Below are 21334 nucleotides of genomic sequence, written 5' to 3' on the forward strand. Positions count from 1 at the left end.
CATTGACAACAATGAGTCTGAAGTATGGTAAAGTGTTAGTTGTACTCAATGAAAGACTATACATGACTAACTCAGCTCTCAAAATGTTGCTGTTTGATGCATGTCATGACGGATGTTTCATACGGCATGGGCAGGTTTCTGATGTTTGTGTGGTGTCTCGTCTGTGTGGTTTGTTGTGTTTGTGATGTATTGTGTGAAAACTTGCCAAATATGTCATACTGTGAAGTTTTAATAAATTGAATGCAGTTAAGGAACATTATCATGGAATGATAGTGCAGGTGTATTTTTGTCAATACTGAAATCAAGTTTCCTGCAGGGTAACTTTTGAAGCATCAGTCCCCCAATCATAATACTATTCTGTTCTGTCCCATTCCTTTGTGAATCCTTAACCATCACTTCTGTTAATCAAACAATATCACCCCAATTAAACAAAGGCCAGACTGACTAAATCCAACTGCTTGGGGCAATGTTTTTAATTTGTTTTCTTTTTGCTTCTTTTCTATGTAGATGACCGTGCCGTGCGTCGTGGCGTGTTACCCATGTTGCCGTGCTGTCCTTCATGTCTCCTCAAACAAATGAGTTTGCCTGTCACGTAAATAGCTGTTGTCACTGTAGCCCGCTAGCTTCCTCCAACATCAACAATTGGTTGATTCTCTCGCCTGACCGACCGTCTGACCCTCATCTGGGGTCAAGGTTAATCCTCCCTAAGCAATGTTATCAGCATGGTTCTGGGCTACAGACTGCTGACAGTGATAAATAACTGTGGTTGGGCGAGAGAGGGAGATGTGGTTTGTTTTATTCAAGTTTTCGTCCAAGGTGTACATGTTTCTGTATTGGGGTACCATTGTTGGGCGACACGATAGAGATGGTGGCACAGCCTGCAAGACGACAGCGGAAATGTGTTCAGTGATTCAAGCGATATCACCCATCATTTTGGTGAAGGAATTGTATTTGATTTTAATTTTGTTCTTTTATGCTTATTAAGACTGCAGGGATTACTTGTATCAAGTTAAGGTAGTTCAACATTCAGCCTTAATCACGCTTTAGCCATATAAATATGATCCATGCTGCATCCATTGATTAAAGAATGCTTAAGGATAGAGATTTCAGATTTGCAGTTTTTGCTTTCTTTTGCTTGCATGTAGCCCAGAGAAAGATATCATATCAAGTATTTCTATAGATATTCCATAAGCCTGTCTTGCCATTGTATTGTTTCAAGCAACTATGGAATCCTTACAGTATTAATGTCTCCTCAAAATCTGCACTTATATTGCTAATTCCCAAACTTACACTTTTTGATTATATATTACTTGTGAAAGGAGACTACTTGAACTGTTCTATTCAGTGAATCCGAGTCAGGACAATGTTCCAGGCAATGTTGGAAACCTATCCCTGCAGTCTTATGATCCACCATGAATTGTTTTTTCTAGACCTTGGCCTCCGAGCCTGTAGTAAGGATAGTTGGTTTCTATGTGGATTCTCTCTACTCCAGGCCTTACATTCTGTACCCAGATAGATGGAAACTGTTTCAATGTAGTTCATTTTATTTTCAATATATATTTTAACATGTTTACTATACCAAAGGGATCATTGTTTCTAATTCGTGTTGTTTCATGCCACGTTTCATTTTCATGGTGGTTCGGAGTCTTTGATATTCAAGCTCCATTTTAGTTAAATGTCTCTTCATGACAATGTGGAGAATGTTTGCATTTAATATTATTTGTCTCATGTACATATGCATTATTAGTAGGTGGGGAATGAACCTGAGAACATATTCTTGAAGTATTTATTACAAGGAGAGATTGTCATCATGTTACTTGACATATTCAGAAGCTAATATCCTATAATACTGTAAAACAGGAAGGGGCTCGCGTCACAGAATATATGCTTGATTATATCAGTGATTTGTGCAACCATACCTCATTCAAATTTGTAAAAGGCCCTTTATTTAACGTCTTTGATGTTCGATTTTCTAGCTGTATCATGTCAGATTTGTATGAAATGTCGAATAATACAGGTGTAAATTAAAAACAGTTCATTGCAGATTGCATTATCATGTACAGTTTGTGAATCAGGCCCTTCCTGTATCTGTCAGTTCCCCTGCTGCAAAGGTACCCCATTATTTAGTAAATGCAAGAGTTAGACTGTCTTCACTTTATCGTCTAACAACAAATGCTGCCTTATATTGTGAAGGAGAGGAACATTTTAGACATGTAATGTACTTCAGTTCTTTCTCAACAAAGTGATAACTTGTTTGCAGTGTTCGTTCTTTTTTTAAATGAAAAGTTGTTGATGTTTATCGAGTTTTCTTGTTACAATGTGTGAAAATCAAAAAATTAATCTCATTTAAATGTTGTGGAGTTTTCCCTTTAAGTGAAAGTTTGTTTTTGAGGACTGTATTTACTGGTGTTGAGTGAGTCGTTTGAAATCATATGCTGAGTAGAATGGTGTGTCTCGTTACCTGCTCGTTGAGGCAAAATAGCCTTGAACCTTAGACAGTAGCTTGGGGGCGTCCGTGTAACTCTTAAACTTGTAGCCATTTTACATTTCAACTTTTGTAAACATCTATTCATATTTATGTGAGTTTTATAAATGTAGATGTGGCACGTATGTAGCCAAAATACTTGATTGTTTATGTTGAAAATTTAAGACTTGTTAACATATCAGTTGTGTTTAAAATATTTTATAGAAGTATTTTTCATTATGATACTGTCTCATTGCTTCGAGTTACCATTTCCAGAATCAAAAGTACTAAATCATGCATTGCAGGAAGTAATAAGATGTAAATGTCAAATTGTGTTTGCGCCACTTCCATTTCATGTGCTGTTTAATATGACCAAGTGTGACCAGCCGAGAAAACTAGTGTCAACCCAGGTGAATGTTCTATGTAAGCAGCAGACAATCAGGGTCAGGTTAGGTCTGAGACATCGTCAGTAGGAATATATCCAAATTACTTCAGTGGTATCTAGTCATAGCTGACCCCAAAAGCGATCTTTGTGGAAAGAGTGATATTTATTTTGTGGATGTTTTGTTAACTTGATTAAAATCATACTTTGCAAACTTGAGTGTTCATCTTTTTGAGCCAATCAAAGATGACTGCATGGTTTATGTGTAAGTTCTGTAAAAATACCTCATTGTGTCCTTTCTCTGTAGCTTTAAACTATTTCCCCAAACTTACAGTTCTTGTTCTCTTTCTCAAGGTTACAACAGTAGGAGTTTTTGTTTCACAACAGGACTGTGTTGAACATACTGCAAAACAAACGTTGAGGACCCCCGATTTTTTGTTATGATTTTAGTTTATCTGCCATATGATGTTATGACATAACTACAGTTAAATAAAGGAATCGGTGATCCTTAATTTTATTTATCAGTATGCAGTGGTCTTGTTTAGTCATGTTCTTGCACAATTGATGTTCTCTATAGCTGCTAGCCTTGCATGCTACATAGTTGAACCAAAGAGTAGATTTAGCATCTGCATAGACCATAGTTTTATGGCATATTTTTTAACTGTAGATACTTACTACGTAGTTAGACCATATCAAAATTTTACCATGTCTCCAAATTTTGTGGATAACATGTGTATTTGAGATTGGAAACTTACGACTTACTTGATCTAGTGATATGTCATGTTTGTACATGTGTTTGATTTATTTACAAGATAGATTTTTTTTAAAAAGAAAAACACAAGACATGCTGCATGAGTGACTCAGAAAGTATTTTTTATTACAGTTGTATGTTCTGGTTGTGATCCCAATAGTTAAATACCTTTGTCAGTAATGAATTAAGTTTGCAAATATTTTACTTGTTATAACAGTTCACAATTGTATGATTAGCATCATGTTAGGTTCCACAGATTTGTCACAGTCAGCCAACTCGGAAATACTTTGTCCTTTTGAGACTGCTCCTATGAGATTGGATGTTGGATTTCAAGTGTGTCTGGTTGTGTGGAAGCCCTCCAGTATTTGATCATTTTGAGTGTGTGGCTGTGTTGTCCATATGTTGACTTGTGAAGATCAGCCTAAGATTTCATTTGCATGATGTGGTATTCTTAGTCTCTAGTAAAATGTAATGGCACTGCTGCTCAGAGTGGTGGCACCTTTCACAGCCCATGCCATTAGGTTTCTCTTCAGAAAAGTACTTACCAGACTTATCACACCCATGTCAATTTGTAATCTTCAGTTGTAATAATCCTTCCAAAAGCAAATCATGTGGATGCCCTCTGATCTGTTTGTCTGACTGTGACTTGTCTTGCTCCCCGGAGTTGATTGGACCCCCCTACCAATTTGCTGTCGGCACAAACTCAGGACTATGTGTTCTCTGTCCATGTTGTTCCAATCGGGCACGTCTTGCTTTAAAAGCAACACAATTTATAACTGGGTACCCATTTTTAACGCACCAAGCCTAACCTGTTACTTTGCAGTCTCGTTTAGTTTCACAGCTGTTTAACAGTATTGAGTCTTTCCTGTTCAGAGTATGTTGGATATAAACATTTGTTATAAAATTTTCATACCTCAGGTTCGTTGAATGTGTGTACATTTGGTGATCGACCCAAATCAGTATATATCTTGTATTAATGGACATGGCGATATGCTGTGGATCAGTGAGATGTGATTCCTTGGGTGATATAAAAAAAACGTGTCTGTCTAGCTGATATTTGGTTCTGCCCCTATCAGTATTTTGCATTTATTTATCAATCAAAATCAAAGCATTCAACTAGCATTACAAGTGCTTCATGTTGCGTTTTCGTCACACTGTATCCTTTAAATGACCAAATGAGGAGAAAAATCAAAAGGTATGATTGAGTATATTATGTGTATTTCTACTGTCAATGATATTGTCAAATTTTACTTGCTGGTCACAGTTTACAATGGGACTGGTATGATAATTGTGTTCACAAACCTGTCAGCACAAGATGGTGGCAAGAACAGACTGATCATTTCAAGATTTGCCAGAATTTGGTGAAACAGTTCAAGGCGTTGTGAATATTACATCTCTTTCATCTGGACTAGCTGAAAGGAGAGTATTAATTGGGAAGTACAGTCCTATATTCTGGCAGCCTTTAAGTGCTTCACATGAGCAGTTTGATGCCTTGTCACCAACTCGTGAAGCAGATGTGCAGGATAATTGAGGGTCCTGCTATTTTCTTGCCTTACTCAGTACTTGACGACATATCTAGTCAGATGAGACCTAAACCTATAGTGGAATAGAACAGCATCTGTATATTGGCTGCCATGTCCTTCCCTGACTGTATAGATGGACTTGACATTTCATTTAGCTGGGCTGCAGTAGATCCAAGACGTCTCGCTTGGGCGACAGCAGTGTATAGGGGAGAAATACACTTAATTGTATATTTGTAATCATATGAACTTGCTTATTATCCAAATTGTGATATTTTTCACCTCTATTCTTCATGCTCATTTTTGTCAATTCATGAATGGTAGAATTGCACCCTCAGTATTTCATATTTCTTAATGGATATTTGCATGGGTGATATGTTTATCAGTCTCCATGCATATATGGTTGTGAGATGATGCCCTGAATCTGGACCTGGAGCTCTGATGGAGTCCAGGGCAACAGTTCCCCTTTTTTTCTGCTGCAGCCCAGTCACCAGATCACAGTAGTTGGTATAGAGGTTTGTTAACCAGGTAACTCAGCATGTAGATATCGGCCCCGCCTGCCTGCCACCACTGGACTCGACTGACAGAAAGCAGATTTTACCTATTTTATTGTCCTAACTTTGATGTGTCTCCCTGTGGCCACAGTGTGTGGTTTCTATCTTGTATTAGTTCGCATTGTGATGTGGTTTGGCAATGTACAGAATGAGAAAGGTATTAAACTTTATTGATATAACATGGTTTGTTATGTTTGTCATTACAGTTTCAAGGATGTCAACACCTGTGTAAACAGTCATTCCTGGCTCACATCGAAAGACACACTGTTATGGAGAAAATGTTGTATTTTGATTAGTAGATGTAATTACACTAACTGTACTTATTTTTGACTGACTTGGTTGGTTCATATAATGACTATTGCATAGATCTGTCCTCATAATGTTGATCACTGGATTGTCTGGTCCAGACTTGATTTACAGACAGCCATCACATAATTTGAATACTTCTGAGTGCGTTGGTAAACAAAAAAACAGTGATTATTTTTGTACCCTGCACATTCCTGACCTAACGCAGAATAGCTGCCTGCTTGTTGAAATGAGCAGAAATATTACTTACATATGAATGGATCTGGTAAGTGACCCTGTTTCTTACAAACCAGTGATTGAAGAGCGGGCGTTTTTCTCACTTTCAGGGCAATCGGGGTGCTTGGGACTTGTTCCAAAACTAAAAGCCCCATTTTTAATGTTGTTGCACGGAGTCGATAGCTTTTAGCTGGTTTATGATGTGCAGACTTGCAGGTCTTTACTGTCTACAGTGAAAATTACTGAACTGTGGACATAAACTGAGCGCCAATAAACTGGCTTTGTCAAACAAATATTGTAGGCAGTCCGATTACATTTTCCTCGCGAGTTCGTTACTAGAAAAACAAAGAACAGCCGAGTAAACAACACGTGATTGTTCTTTGGTGGTGATCAATCGTAGCAGCTGCACGTGGCTTAACCGGATAACCAGAAGAAAATGTCAGTATGTCTCGCTGTGGGAAAATGATATGCAATATAACGAAACGTATCAGCTTGCATGCCAGAAATTGACACAAGATATCGTTACAGTGAAATGTGTTAGTGTATAGTTCTGCAGTTGTACGCCATTTTCCTACCATGGTCGTTAACTCACTTGATGTCTTTCAATACGTTTTGTGTTAATGTTATACGAGCTCACCAAGAATTCACACACAGATTATTGACTTTATGAAGGAATGGGATAGAGAATTTATACAACCAGCAGTGATGCAATATCCAACACTGACGGGGTTAAATAATGCTGCGTTCAGCAATGTGCAAGCTGTATGGCGGCTTCTGTTAATAACCGAGTCTGGACCAGACAATCCAGAGATCAGTAGGCAATTGATCTAGGCAATACGAAGACGGTGTCAGCCAAGTCAGCGAGCCTGACAACTCGATCCCTTTAGTCGCATTTTATGACAAGCATGGGCTGGCGAAGACCGATCCTATCCTCCGTATACTCTCTATGCATTATGTATATATTGATGTGGAAAGTATAATTCTCGTGATACATATATGCTTTTTCATGGATAATTAAAGAGTGGTACACTATAAATTCCACTTTGGACAAACAGCCGCTGAAAGACTAGAATAAAGTAAAGCCAAGTGTTTCCTGGTGCTGTGAAAAATCTCCGTCAAGATCATCTCAGCCACGCATTTAGAGATGCTCCGTCATCTAGACATGCACAGCAGCACGAAACAACCTCATTGATGAAAGGACATCTGTAGTGTGTGAAAATGGCATATTTCGTAGCAGACTTGATGCTTTCTTAATCATCTCCACCGATTCGGACTTGCGACTGACCGACATCACCGACATTTCAGTCCATGGGAATCGATGGGCGATGTTGGATATCTTTAGATGGGTTTCTTTTATTCATTGTTCGGATCTAAATGCACAACTCCGTGTGAGAAATATCACAGACTGGATTCGGATGCGGGTAATGTTACAAAATTGCACACAGTGATGACTTCTTTCCATAGATGTTAGAACCCCCTTGGCTATCTGCTTCAATATCAGCCATCACCTGGAAAAGATCTGACCGCTGATGTATGGAAATAAACAGAAGAGTAGTATTTTTTAAGCAGTTGGTTCAAGCAATACTTGGCCCCTCTGCTTTTCCCTTTATCGATCTTGTATATTCGAACAATTACGGAGTGTCCTAATTACACTGATACAGTGCGTCAAATTCACACGGAGCCTTAATTACGAAGTCTAGACGGAGCGTGGAAACAGACTCCGAAGATAAGTCTATCTTCTGTACACGATCTTGTCACGAATATTATTTCAATCAGTCCGTGAGATAGTGTATATATTTTCGGTTCTTTCTGAGACCAAAATGGCGCTTGGCTGTTGTTAGATTAACCAGGATGTTTGCTATCGTTCCTTGTTTTCGTGGCATTTCAGTACACAATACTAGTAATTAACTGAATATGGAGGCGGTGGGGTAGCCTATTGGTTAAAGCATTCACTCGTCACGCCGAAGACTCGGGTTTATGTACAGTGCGTGTGAAGGCCATTTCTGGTTTTTCCCGCTACGATGTTGATGTAATCTGGCTAAGAGCGGCGTTAAATCAGTCCCACTCACTGATTCAACTGGGAATGCATTAAATGTACCGACCTGAAAAGATTACTCGTTTTTTTACAACAACAGCGTTGAATACCTTCCTAAGATGTTTCGGACCGAGGATTTTAAAAGATTTATAACCAGTGTTTAATTATTTGGAACGAAATAGATTCATTGTCATGTGAGAAAATATAGACCGAGGTATAACTCAGCAACACTAATTTAAATTTTCAAATCCCAGCAAGATTTTGATTTTATTTCGTTGAAAATAATTCTCGAGGAAAACAAGAGAAGGTCGCAAACCCTAAACCATGATGCAGTTTTTAAGTTTGTTAAGCGCCGCACTCAACAATATGCTAGCTATATGGCAGCGGTCGGTCAATGATCGGACCAGACAATCAAGTGACCATGAGTACCCGTTTACACAACTGGAATTACACAAACCTAATCAGAACTCCGATTTCCGTGAGAAGTGAACCTGCGTGAAGAGGTCAGCTTGCGTTGTGCTTAGAAGACTGGTCAGCGATTATTTGTGAGAAAAGGTGGGAAAGGTTCTGGAAATCTGACGATTTACGATTTTGGATACCTTGATGACCTGAAGAAACTTTCCTGGAAGCCTTTTGTCCAGTCTAAAAGAGGGCACACCCTTCAACCTAGTGGCTTAATTCACGTTTCTACGAAGATTCCGAGGAAACATCAGCTGATATTCGGAGGGAGCGTGCTTCAACTCATTCTCGATATCTCCAGCAATATGTTCCGATAAATTTTCAGTATACTCTGGATGCATCTTACGACTCCGACTGCTGATTTTATTTTCCCCCTTTGCTGGCTTTTTATCCAATCAGGTCTCTACACTGGGAAGTTGAGCGTACCAATCACAACTCACTTCCGCTCCTTAAATTATCTAACCGGTTAAACTTGGCAGCACAATTGATGCAGACTGCAGAGGTACTCTGAAAGTGGTAAAGAGAGTTCTTGCACGTATTTTTTTAAAGTTTCAGACCTGTCAGTTTGTCTGTATGATTTCCCCACAAAAGCTCGGTTGTAACGGCGGCTTAGCCGACTGGCTACTGTCAGATTGGTTACCAGCCAAGGGAGGCAATAACATCAGCGGTCCGAGCCGTACATGCATCAAGGGTATAGTGGAGACTTATCGTAACGTATACCCTTGAGATAATCGAGGATGACTTTGTTAAACTGTGAGCGAGGGCGCCAGAAACAGTCAACACGAAAAAGACCTCGAAGCCATTATAGATAAGTACAAGCGGCAAGGTAACCCTGAATTGCTTATCGTGCCTGCTGTCAATGAAGAGGCATGGGACGAAGCTAGGACTTACACACGAAGCCAAGATTTACACTAGAGACTTACTCGACTTGAAACTCGAACGTACACAAGCCCTCATTACAAAAACGCTAATCCCACTCGTTCAGACCAGAGACAGCTTAATGTCTGGCTATGGAAACAGTAGTGTGAACATTAAGGACTTGTTTGTTAAGGCAATGGACGCAATCAAACTCATGTCAGGAGCCATTAGTGAACTGAACAAAAGGCAGGGAGATGGATTTAAACCAGACCTTTGTGGGCCTTACAAACGTCTGTTCAATTAAACCAATCGACTGTCCTAGACTTGTACCAAAAATCAAACAAGCTGCTGCGACTAAATCGTCTTCCAGAGTTCACACCCAGTGGCAGAAAGTCTGCTGGGCAGCCTTCAGATTGTCAGGGAACACTTTGGAAGCAAGGGATTATCGACAGACACTGCAGACACTATCATGCAGTTATTGGACAGTTAGGGACTTATTTCGAGAAGTAAATGCATTTTTGTAGTCACGAGTGTATCAATCCCATTTCACCAACTCTGAGAGACGTCTTGGATTTCGTAACTGAACTGTTTGATATTGGAGCTAGTTATTCGACTATGAATAGTGCTAGACCAGAGTTATCCAGTTATGTCAGTATAGATGGCACCTCCTTCCCCCCCACCTTAGCTTACCTTAGAGAGATGATTTTTGTGTGTGTTAGAGTTGGACATTAGCTACATTGATTGTGTTATTATCAGGACAAAAACAACAGGCAGTTCATTTGTTAGACTATAGAAATGTTGAAGTGAAAGACAGTGAGATAGGTATCATATTTGGAGACATCGTAAAAACACATAGGACCAGGTTTTCACTCAGGGGAGATAACTTTGACATCTTATCCAGACAAGATGCTGTGTGTTGTTCATTCCATACAACAATATCTGGAAAGAACTTTAGATTTGAGAGGAGATGAAGCAGCCTTGTTTATATCATCACAAAAACCTCACAACTGTGAGTAAGGACACAGTAGCTCGTTGGGTTGAGACAACATTAACTCAAGCAGACGTGGATACTGCCGAGCTTAAGCCCCATTTTGCTAGCACAGCAACTGGTGCGGTACCCCCAAGACCAATACTTACCACAGCCGGCTGGCAAAGTGACTGTAATTTTAGAATGCATCATCATAGACCCATGTTGGGAACTCCTGGTGACTTGGGAGAAAGTGTTCTTAAAGCTTCGTGTATATCACCTATATAATATGTACAATATGGCTATTTGAAGATTGATTAAACCATTGTTATTTCAGCAAAACGTTCTGTTTTCAATGACAGACTGTTCCATCCGGAAAAATGAATAAATGGACGCCTTACTCTAAACATTTCACGGAATTCTGAGGTCCTGGTTTAGTTGGTGGAATTTACAGGTAAGTGAGACTTACCTGTAAGGTGATGACTGACTATGATTTCTCCAACCCCCGAAGACCTAAAGGATTACGTGCCTACCCGTCATGTTGATTCCGACCCAGTTGGTGGTTTTTAGGGTATAATTGTTAAATGTGACCTCTCTTCGCAATCTTCTCACGCAATCGCACAGACTTCGATGACTTGTATCAGGCATGTAGGGTGTAATTGTGAAACTCTGACCTCTCTACGCAAGCGCACAGACTTCGATGACTTGAATCAGGCATGTAAGGTGTAATTGTTAAAATCTGACCTCTCTTCGCAATCCCACAAACTTCGATGGTAATTTGATCTAGCCTAACGAATTCATGTGGACAGTTGCAATTTGACAACAGTTACAGTATATATTTTGTGACTTTATGTGAGTTGTAGAGAGGACGAACTGTGCCAGGCACAGGTGTGAGGTTTACCTGTTTGATCTGTGGCATCCTCCCCATGTCCAGCTTGGAGTATATCAGGTTGCCATTGGAAAACACTTCAAAAGAATCTGAAGTACAAGAACATTTTTTAAATACATTTTCGCTATGATAGAAATTGGGTATATTGATCTTTATATGGATAAATAAGGATAAATTCATTCATTCATAATTCCAAAATCGCCACTTTTAAATCTACACTGCTAGGCAAAAGAAACTGTTCACAAAATTAATTTTGGCAACAACCTCCAATGTGTATCCAGTGTTGAAAACTCGACAAAATTTCCCTCAAAAGTTACCAGACTGGTTGGAAAGTTGCCAGTCCATCCAGACCATCCAGACGCAAAACAGACCGTCCCGGACGGTCGGGCAGGTGGGAGCGAGTTTGCAACGCTTGATTTATCGAAATGTTACTTGGCCGAAATCAGTCGCCGACTCATGATAAATAAAAGTCTGTGTGAAGATCCTTAGCGTGTCACTATGCTAAGTAAGTGAGTTTAGTTTTAGGCCGCTTTTAGCTATATCCCGACAATGTCAATGCGGGGTAAATGGGCTTCCGACACGCTACCCATGTGGGGAATCGAACCCGGGTCTTCGGCGTATATGTTAACACGTGTCCGTCAGTATCTGCATATGTAAACACGTGTCCGTCAATATCTACATATGTAGACACGCATACTTCAATATCTGTATATGTAAACACGCATACTTCAATATCTGTATATCGTAACACGCATGCACCAATATCTGCATATGTAAACACGCATACTTCAATATCTGTATATGTAAACACGCATACTTCAATATCTGTATACCTTAACACGCGTGCATCAATATCTGCATATGTAAACACGCATACTTCAATATCTGTATATGTAAAGACGTGAGTGTGATGCAAAGGGAATTCAAAGTAGCTGTTGTCATGAAGAATCAAAGGCTATCAACATATCAATGACTTAGATGATACAAGCACCAGTAAAATGTTCTACAGAGTCTTTAGCGGGGATTTTGTCTGTTATGATTCTATTCAAACATAGATGGCCAGCGCAAAGGAATACCTAAACTTGCATGACTATCTTCAGCCTCAGTAAAACAGTCTCGTGGTAGAGAGATAGAACTACGCATGGTCAGATGGATGTATGAGTGAGTGAGTTTAGTTTTACGCCGCTTTTACGCTTGTAGCAATATTCCAGCAGTATCACAACGGGGGATACAAGACATGGACTTCACACATCGTGTGGGGAATCGAACCCTTGGCTTCTACGTGATGAGCAATCGCTTTAGGCTACATTTAACGTCTGAAGATGTTAACCAGGCCTTTGTGGTTTACTTATATAACCAACGCTGCACAGATTGTACAACCTACAATGCACCCAGTCCTTTCTCCATTGTGCGTACCTTGTCCTCGATCCTCCAGAGAATAACAGATGTCATCACATACGGCCGTGTTTACCATCATCAACAGTCCGAATGCATTAGTCTACGTGTTTTTCTAGCAAACCGTTTTGTTAACAAACATAGATGCAGCAACATATCGCTAAAACAATCCCAACATTGTCGCTAGAACCGCATTACGGTCCTAGAGAGACGCCGTTCGAGTAGATTAAGCGTAATGTTTCTGCCCGAAAGATAATGCAAGGGACATTGCTAATGTTATTTCAGTGTCCGGACTGCCAGTCTTGCCTACAGACAACTGCTCGGTAAACACCGTTATCTCCTGTAATCCGTTTTATTGCATGACCAGTGACCACCAAATAACGTATTGATTTGCAAGTACTAAAAGCAATTGTTCAAAATGGAATAAATGGTGTCATTGGATTGAATGTGTCGGGGCTGGGATGGTTTGGTTATAAACACTCCAGTGTTTGATGGCACTGAACCTTCTACGCACCAGCGGTGCCTTGTGTGGTATTTGCCGTTCCAGGAGGAATCGATAACTGAACAAGGATCAACGCCGCGGCAATCAGACGATGTATCAGAGTGGGAGTTGATCTGTGACGAATTCGATACAGTTAAACATCCTGGTACAAAAAGGTTTGATGGATGTTTCAATTGATGTCCAGCATTTGTGGAATCTCGTTTTATGCATTTCTACCAAAATCAACACTACTTGAAAGAAGAAAGAAATGTCCCAAACCAACAGTTATTAAAACCAGTCAGTTCGTTACAACAGTGTTTGTTCGTCATATAAGTAGTTTCTTGTATGTTTATAACCTGTCATTTCAGCCACGCTTAAGTACAATATATTCAACTCAAACAATTTAAAGAACTCACACAACTGGACGCCCTAGTCCAGCCATGACACATGAATCACAGTCATGCATACATCTGCCCGTTCTTTAACTTTTAAGTAGTAGTATATATCAGTTTGCACTTACAAACCAATACTAACACCCACAGGCCCTATCCGAAAGGATGTAATGCACGTTCCATATTCGATAGATACTGATAATGTAAGCATTAAATATGCATATTACACTATATGGTCATTGATGTCACAGCGGGTTATCAATAATGTGTAATATATGGGATGGGGACACCAACCACATGCATGTCCGCTTGCATTCGCCCTATCGTGTTTTCAATAGCTAAAGATCACGAGTCGTTTATTTCTGCTAACATAGAATGTCAGCACTATGTACCGCAGCTAAAAGGACAACAATAGCATTTACTAGCTTTAAAAACATTTACCCATATTTAAATAATGATGACACCATGAAGACGCTCCAATGTAAGGAATGTGAGACGGGTCCACTTTATGACCAGGGGGATTACGTTTGCTTTTTTCTGAATGTTCTCAGAAATGGAAATAGTTACCAACTATTATCGGTTTCCTTTCTCCCATTACACCCCAATGGCTATTTATTCCCCACGCTAAGATCTGAATACAATATTGCGTCGTTAAATTTACGATCTCATCAAGTTGTGAGCTAATGAAGTGACCTCATGATAGAATATTTTTGTAGAAAAGAAACCCATGCGCCTTGTTCTTCATTGTACTTTGAGATATATGTCTGTGTCATGTCTAAGTATATTTATGCGTCGTCTCTCAAATCCTGAAATAATAGTATGCACCAGCAATAAAAGAACTGAGAGTTAGGGGTTTAGATTTAGGAATGAATTCTAAACAAATGTCTACGAATGACAAACTTGATAACAAAACTATAATCAGTGTAAGCATCACTATGTATTGCAGTAATAACAGACACCTGCACCTCAGTAACATTTCCCTGTTTGAAGACGGAATGACGGAGACTACGTAGTAAGGAGAAATCCCTAACTGGCACCAGCCTGTCTGCACGGTATGGTGCTAACAAGGCACATAATCAAAACGATTGTGAGCTTGTTCATCGACATCGAACTCAGCGAATATATTCGACAACAGCCGTAAATAATCGAGTTTAGACAAGGAAACCGCTCTTTGTGGGGGCGCTACCAGCTTCCGAGCTACCATGGCACGCTAGGAAACCGAACCTAGTCCACGAACACCTTTGAATGCATGTATATGGGAATGAATGAATGAATGAATGAATGAAGTGAAAACGTGACAAAACCATCACAGTACAGCCAACTTACCGGTTGAATGACTCGCAAGACACTTACAACGGTAGTTTTGTCTTGCTTGTTAATCTTATTCAACGTGTTGTGGACAACGAGATTTGTTGGTTACCTTTAACGGAGTAGGTCCCGGAGACGTCAGCTGTCGGGAACCTCGACAACACAGCCAACTTCAGCTCCGTGAACATCCGGCTGTAGTCTGGTCACACGTAGCTGCGGACAGATGTTAACGTACACTCAAACATCGTTGTGTCGAAGTTCTTATGTGTGGAACACACGGTTGTGTCGAATTCAAAGGTGGTTGGTTGCATATTCCTTATCTATATGCCTTTTTTGTAAGTGTTAAACCTCGAATAACTCGTAGTATTTAGATATTTTAAATTTCACTGGCTTGGTTTTATATGCGAGGGGATGTCAATATGTTTTGAGCCTTGCATAGAAAAACACAAAATATTGGTGGTATGAACCACATTTATTTTTCAACATGGTCCCCCTGTGAGTCAAGACACTTGTTCCATTTTGGTCCTCAAACCAAGCCTCAGTAGCAGCAATAAGCTCATTATCATCCTGAAATCTACGACCACGCAAGTGTTTCTTTGGGAACAGATGGTAATCACTTGGTGTCAGGTCTGGAGAGTAGGGGGGGGGGGAGGAGTGCAGCAAGATTTCGTACCCGCATTCCTGGACAGCAGCGGCTGCAACGCGAAAGGTGTGTACTGGAGCATTGTCTTGATGTAGAAGAATACCACGTCTGATCTTGCCCCGGCGCTTCTCCTTGATTGACTGTCGCACTTGCCTCAACATGTTAGCGTAATATTCCCCTTTCATTGTTCTTCCTTTTGGTAAGTAATCTATGTGGATGACGCCTTTGCTATCCCAGATGACTGTCGCCATTACCTTCTGCACTGATTTGGAGGCTTTGAACTTTTGGGTCCTGGGAGAAGTGACATGTTTCCATTCAATGGATTCTTGTTTGCTCTCAGGATCATAGTGGTGGATCCAGGTTTCATCACAGGTTACTAGCCTAAAGTGAAAATCTTCTGGATTCTTGTTGTATCTGGTCAGCATGGAGTTGCTTATGGTGACCCATGTTTGCTTCATTTCATCTGTAAGCATTCTTGGCACCCATGACGAGATGTTCATGAAAAATTGTCTCGATGGATCCGTGTGAAATGCCTGTGGTCTCCTCTAACCCAGCACAAGTCTACGCACTCTGTCAATGTTGTCCTGACTAGTGCTTGTTGTTGGGCGACCTGGACGTGGGTCATCTTCACAGACTCTCTCTACCATGCTTAAATTCATTGACCCATCGTTTGATGGTAGCAGATGAAGGGGAAGACTTCCCATAAACTGCTGAAAGCCTTTCTTCAATGTTCTTCGCCGAGTTTCCTTCAAGAACTAAAAACGTAATTACTGCTCTATACTCAATTTTATTCATTTTCACTGAGGGGGGTCTCTTTCTGTCAGTGTGAGCTGTTCAATAACTTCTGAGAGTAGGATACCAAAACTTATATATCACATCAGCTACACCCCAAGGTTCAATGTCGTACCATAGGCTGTTACACCTGGGTATGAAGAATGCTCAAGACTCAAAACGTATTGACATCCCCTCGTAACTGTCTTCTCAACGAGAATCCTCCATGAGAAACCTAGCCTGTTATAACTTCTATGCCTCAAAATACAGCTTGACTGTCAAGTACATATGAAACATGTAACATGGAGCATTTGAGTAGGTCCTTTTGACTTGGCGTTTGACTGTATGTATTTTAAAGGATAAAATGTCCTGCAACTAATGTTACGGAAACCCATACACACATGTAATGACGAAGATAATACTTTTGTATATAGTACAGCAAAAAGTAACGTTCGGCACAGCTGTACATACACATTATATAGCATAGATATTGACAAGGTTCGCAGATCCTTACACCTATTGTTAAGAAGATCATTCTTTTGCAAATGTCATTGCTTGGAGTAAAATGGGGCATACTCAAACACGTGTGAAAAAAATAATAGTACAATCTGCACATAGGGTCCTTATTTGTGAAGTCAGGCATACTTGTACATATGTGTCATGAACACAATACTGCGTTTGCAAATAGTATGGTTTTAGTGAAGTTAATCATTCTCATACAAATATGTTAAAACAAAATAATACATCTGCAAATAGTGTGCTTATTTGTGAAGTTAATCATTCTCATACAAATATGTTATAACAAAAAATACATCTGCAAGTGGTTTGGTTATTTGTGAAGTTGATCATTCTTTTACACATAGGTTAAACAAAATAATACGTCTGCAAACAGTGTAGTTATCTGTGAAGTTAAGCATTCTCATACACATGTTAAGTAAGGACCACAATGAATTATATCATTTTCACCATTATTGTGCATTGTACATCAATGAAATTATTTTCGTCCGACAACACAAACAGGTTTTTTTCTGGATGTGAAATCTATATTTACCTGCATTTTATGATTCTTTGTCGGAACTTTCATAAAAGAAGATACCACATCAGATATTTTTCTCACTTCTTTCCCCTCAATATTTATGCCATTAACTGTAGTGCTCTTTGTCCATGAACCAGCAGCCGTGAAGTGGAACACACTCACTAATTATATTTATCAATATAGTTTCCAAGCATCAATGCACTGACATTTACGACTGAAAAGGCATTAATGGCGATTATTGCCATACTGCTAGGTTCTATATTCGTTATCACATGTGTCATCCTGGATAGCTCTTCGAACATTACAAAAAGTAGTTCTGAAAAACGAAAGGATTTAAGTGTTTAGCACATTGATTTCCAATTGTGTGTAAACATAATTAAAATGGTATTACATGTAATTGCAATGTGCCAAGGATCTTAAATTCATAATACCTCGAGGTAATCTCCAGATAATGAGCCAGTTGCGGTATCGCATAGTTATTCGTTTCATGCACAGCATAATTTTATTTAATCAAGCGTCAATTTAATATGATCAAACATCACACATTGTGGTTGATTCGTAATCGGAAACCGTTTAATGTAAATCATAATTATATAAGGCCCGATCAAAGTGACAATGTTTAGCGTAGGAATTTCATCTGAATAATTCTTATTTAAACACGAAGGGTGTGGGTTGTAGGGTGAATGATCACGATGTTTCACATTCTACGAAAGGCATTTAATTGTTTAATTTTCAGTCATCATGGATAGAAAGGAATTCTCGGTTTGCTAAGTGAATAGTGCTACCGACAACAGCGATAGTTTGAACAGCCACACAATCTATAACTCACGACAACAAATGTTCGTTGATTCGGAGTACTAGGGGGCACTGGAAAGGTTTCGAGATTCGATGTTCGAGACAAGCGGAATGGCAATGTTTGATATGTCAATGGACCAAAGAGTAAAATATTATCCTATGGGGTTGGAGGGACTTGTTCTCTTTATACCGGGGAGTTAATAATTATGTGGATATACCTGCAACACCTCAAGTATATATTTAAAATGCATACACTGCTTCTCATTACGGACATTAAGCATCTTATTTTAATTTATACTTTTTGGCAATGTGTTAATGTTCTTATACTTCCGGGGAACACAGCCATTACACACTTCAGTGTCAATATACTTCCGGGGAACACGGCCATTACACACTTCAGTGTCAATATACTTCTTGGGAACACAGCCATTACACATTTCAGTGTCAATATACTTCCGGGGAACACGGCCATTACACACTTCAGTGTCAATATACTTCCGGGGAACACGGCCATTACACACTTCAGTGTCAATATACTTCCGGGGAACACGGCCATTACACACTTCAGTGTCAATATACTTCCGGGGAACACAGCCATTACATACCTTTGTGTCAATATGTTTGTTGATGCATGTTGATATTGTGCTTACAACACGGCCATTACACACCGTAACATTAATATACCTCCTTGCAACACGTTGGTATAAATATATTCCTGGCAACACCTTAGTGTTATCATACTTTTTGTCTTGGCAACACGTTCATGTTGATATATATCTTGGCAATATGCTAATGTTTATATACTCCGTCGCAGCAGGCTAATCTTAACATATTCTTGGCAATACCTTAGTGTTGATATTATAATACTTCGTGGTAACACGCTAGTGTGAATATTTTCTTGGCAGCTGCCCATGTTGATACACATCGTGTAACACGGTCATTAGACACCTTGACGTTCATATACTTCTTTGCAACACGTTACCCTTAATAATTATTACCTTGGCAACACATTAGTGTTAAGGAACGTTTTGGTTGTATGTTAATGACAATATACTTCATGCAACACGCCCATTATACACCGTAAATTCAATACCAATTCAGTATACTTCTTTACATCATGTAATGTTACTCTTTTCTAGGCAACACGTTCATGTTGATACATTTCTTGGCAGCTTGTTAATGTTAATACATTCTTGGTAACACTTTAGTATTAATATATTTCTTGACAGCATCTTAATATTAATACATTTTAGGCAACACCTTTGTGTTTTTGTCCTTCTTGGCAACACCTTACTTTTGATATACTTCTTGGCAAAACAGTAATGTTATCATGCTTCTTCTTCTTATTTAACCATGTTAAACCTTCACCTTTATATACGTCTTCGCAACATGTCAATGTTAATATATTCCTGGCAACTTCTTCGTGTTAAAATACTTTTTGTCTTGACAACACGTTTATGTTGGTACATATCTTGGCAATATGCCAGTGTTAATATACTCCTTCGCAGCATGTTAATCTTAATATATTCTTGGCAACACCTTAGGATTGATATTATAATACTTCTTGGCAACGAGCTAATGTGAATATTGTCTTGGCAACACGTTCATGGCAATTTACTTCTTGCAACACGCCAATTATACACCTTAGATTCATTATACGTCTTCACATCATATTAATATTAATATATTCTTGGCAACACTTTAGTGTTAACACGCTTCTTGGGAACATGTTGATTATGATATATTCTTGGCAACACTTTAGTGTTAACACGCTTCTTGGGAACATGTTGATTATGATATATTCTTGGCAACACTTTAGTGTTAACACGCTTCTTGGGAACCTGTTGATTATGATATATTCTTGGCAACACTTTAGTGTTAACACGCTTCTTGGGAACATGTTGATTATGATATATTCTTGGCAACACTTTAGTGTTAACACGCTTCTTGGGAACCTGTTGATTATGATATATTCTTGGCAACACTTTAGTGTTAACACGCTTCTTGGGAACATGTTGATTATGATATATTCTTGGCAACACCTTAGTGTCAGCAGCCTTCTTGGCAACACCTTAATGTCAATATACTTCGTGGCAAACCATCCGATACACTAAATCATGTTAACATACAACGTTACAACAAGAACCTTACACATGGCAATGTGAATGTAATGCCCGAATACAGGTTAATGTTGACTAGCCAACATTGCCATTACAAAGTTAATGCTGCTACACCCCATGGCAATACAGTCTCTATGCAAACATTCCACACATGTGGACCTTCCTGCACTACATGACTCTGTACCAGAATACAATTTACTCTTACCGCCTAATGGTAAACACGGACACATTGGAAAATTTCAATATCGTCCTTCATTTGGACCTATATAATCTGATTTGTAAACGCGTACTTAATTGATCTCCTGTGCGTGCGGGATGTGTTTGGTGGGTGTTAAGGATAATCTGGTTTAGAAGCTCAATTACCCACTGTTGAAAGGTTTTATTTTACTTGACGAAATAACCGCAGGGACAGAAACATTGACTTCGTATTAAAACGGATCCGTGTTAAGAAAATACAGATTTGAAGGTTCCACTTTAAATCATTCCGTGTGTGCTCTTTATATAAAATCGTTGGCGTATGTGATTTGCCGTACTGACAGCAACTGAGATGAAACACAGATGATCCTATTGATAGGGCTTTAGCATAGGACAAGCAGAGAAGAAAATATTTCCAGATATGACACTTGTCCAGAAACATCAATTATTTATAGTCGACACACAGCTTATGCTTTGGTATTTACCACTGCCATTAGCACTCGTGTCGGCATCAATATACCTTTATGTATCCTTCTTGAAAAGACATTGCTTACTAAATATTCCGATATTCATTATAGATATACATACTGGAATCTATTATTGCTTACAAGTGATTTTGATGCTGAAACTAAAAAATCGAAATGTGCTGTAACTATTCATTATTTCATGAGTGAGTGGGTTTAGGTTTACGCCGCTTTTAGCAACATTCCAGCAATATCACGGCGGGGGAAATAAGAAAATGGGCTTCACACATTGTACCCATGTGGGGACTCGAACCCGGGCCTTCGGCGTGACGA

At 39.3% G+C, this 21334-nt stretch overlaps 1 protein-coding gene and 1 long non-coding RNA gene across 24 annotated transcripts in view; one reads left to right on the forward strand and one right to left on the reverse strand.

The window, feature by feature from the left end:
• LOC137287441 (CUGBP Elav-like family member 2) overlaps window positions 1-5850 on the forward strand; it is a 227569-nt gene extending 221719 nt beyond the window's left edge. For 12 of the 23 annotated variants that reach the window (XM_067819726.1, XM_067819716.1, XM_067819717.1 and 9 more), the window contains one exon: window positions 508-5850. The gene's annotated coding sequence lies outside the window, so the exon portion shown is untranslated. The remainder of the gene's footprint in view (window positions 1-507) is intronic. The other 11 variants (XM_067819713.1, XM_067819711.1, XM_067819715.1 and 8 more) reach the window with 1 other exon arrangement.
• Window positions 5851-7613: 1763 nt separating this feature from the next.
• Window positions 7614-15179, reverse strand: LOC137287443 (uncharacterized). The gene is made up of 3 exons (XR_010957030.1): window positions 15090-15179; window positions 11414-11490; window positions 7614-7701 (listed from the first exon to the last, which is right to left on the reverse strand). It is a non-coding gene; the product is annotated as an uncharacterized lncRNA (long non-coding RNA).
• Window positions 15180-21334: the final 6155 nt, after the last annotated feature.

Source organism: Haliotis asinina, chromosome 6, assembly GCF_037392515.1.
Source record: "Haliotis asinina isolate JCU_RB_2024 chromosome 6, JCU_Hal_asi_v2, whole genome shotgun sequence".
Lineage (NCBI taxonomy): Eukaryota > Metazoa > Mollusca > Gastropoda > Lepetellida > Haliotidae > Haliotis > Haliotis asinina.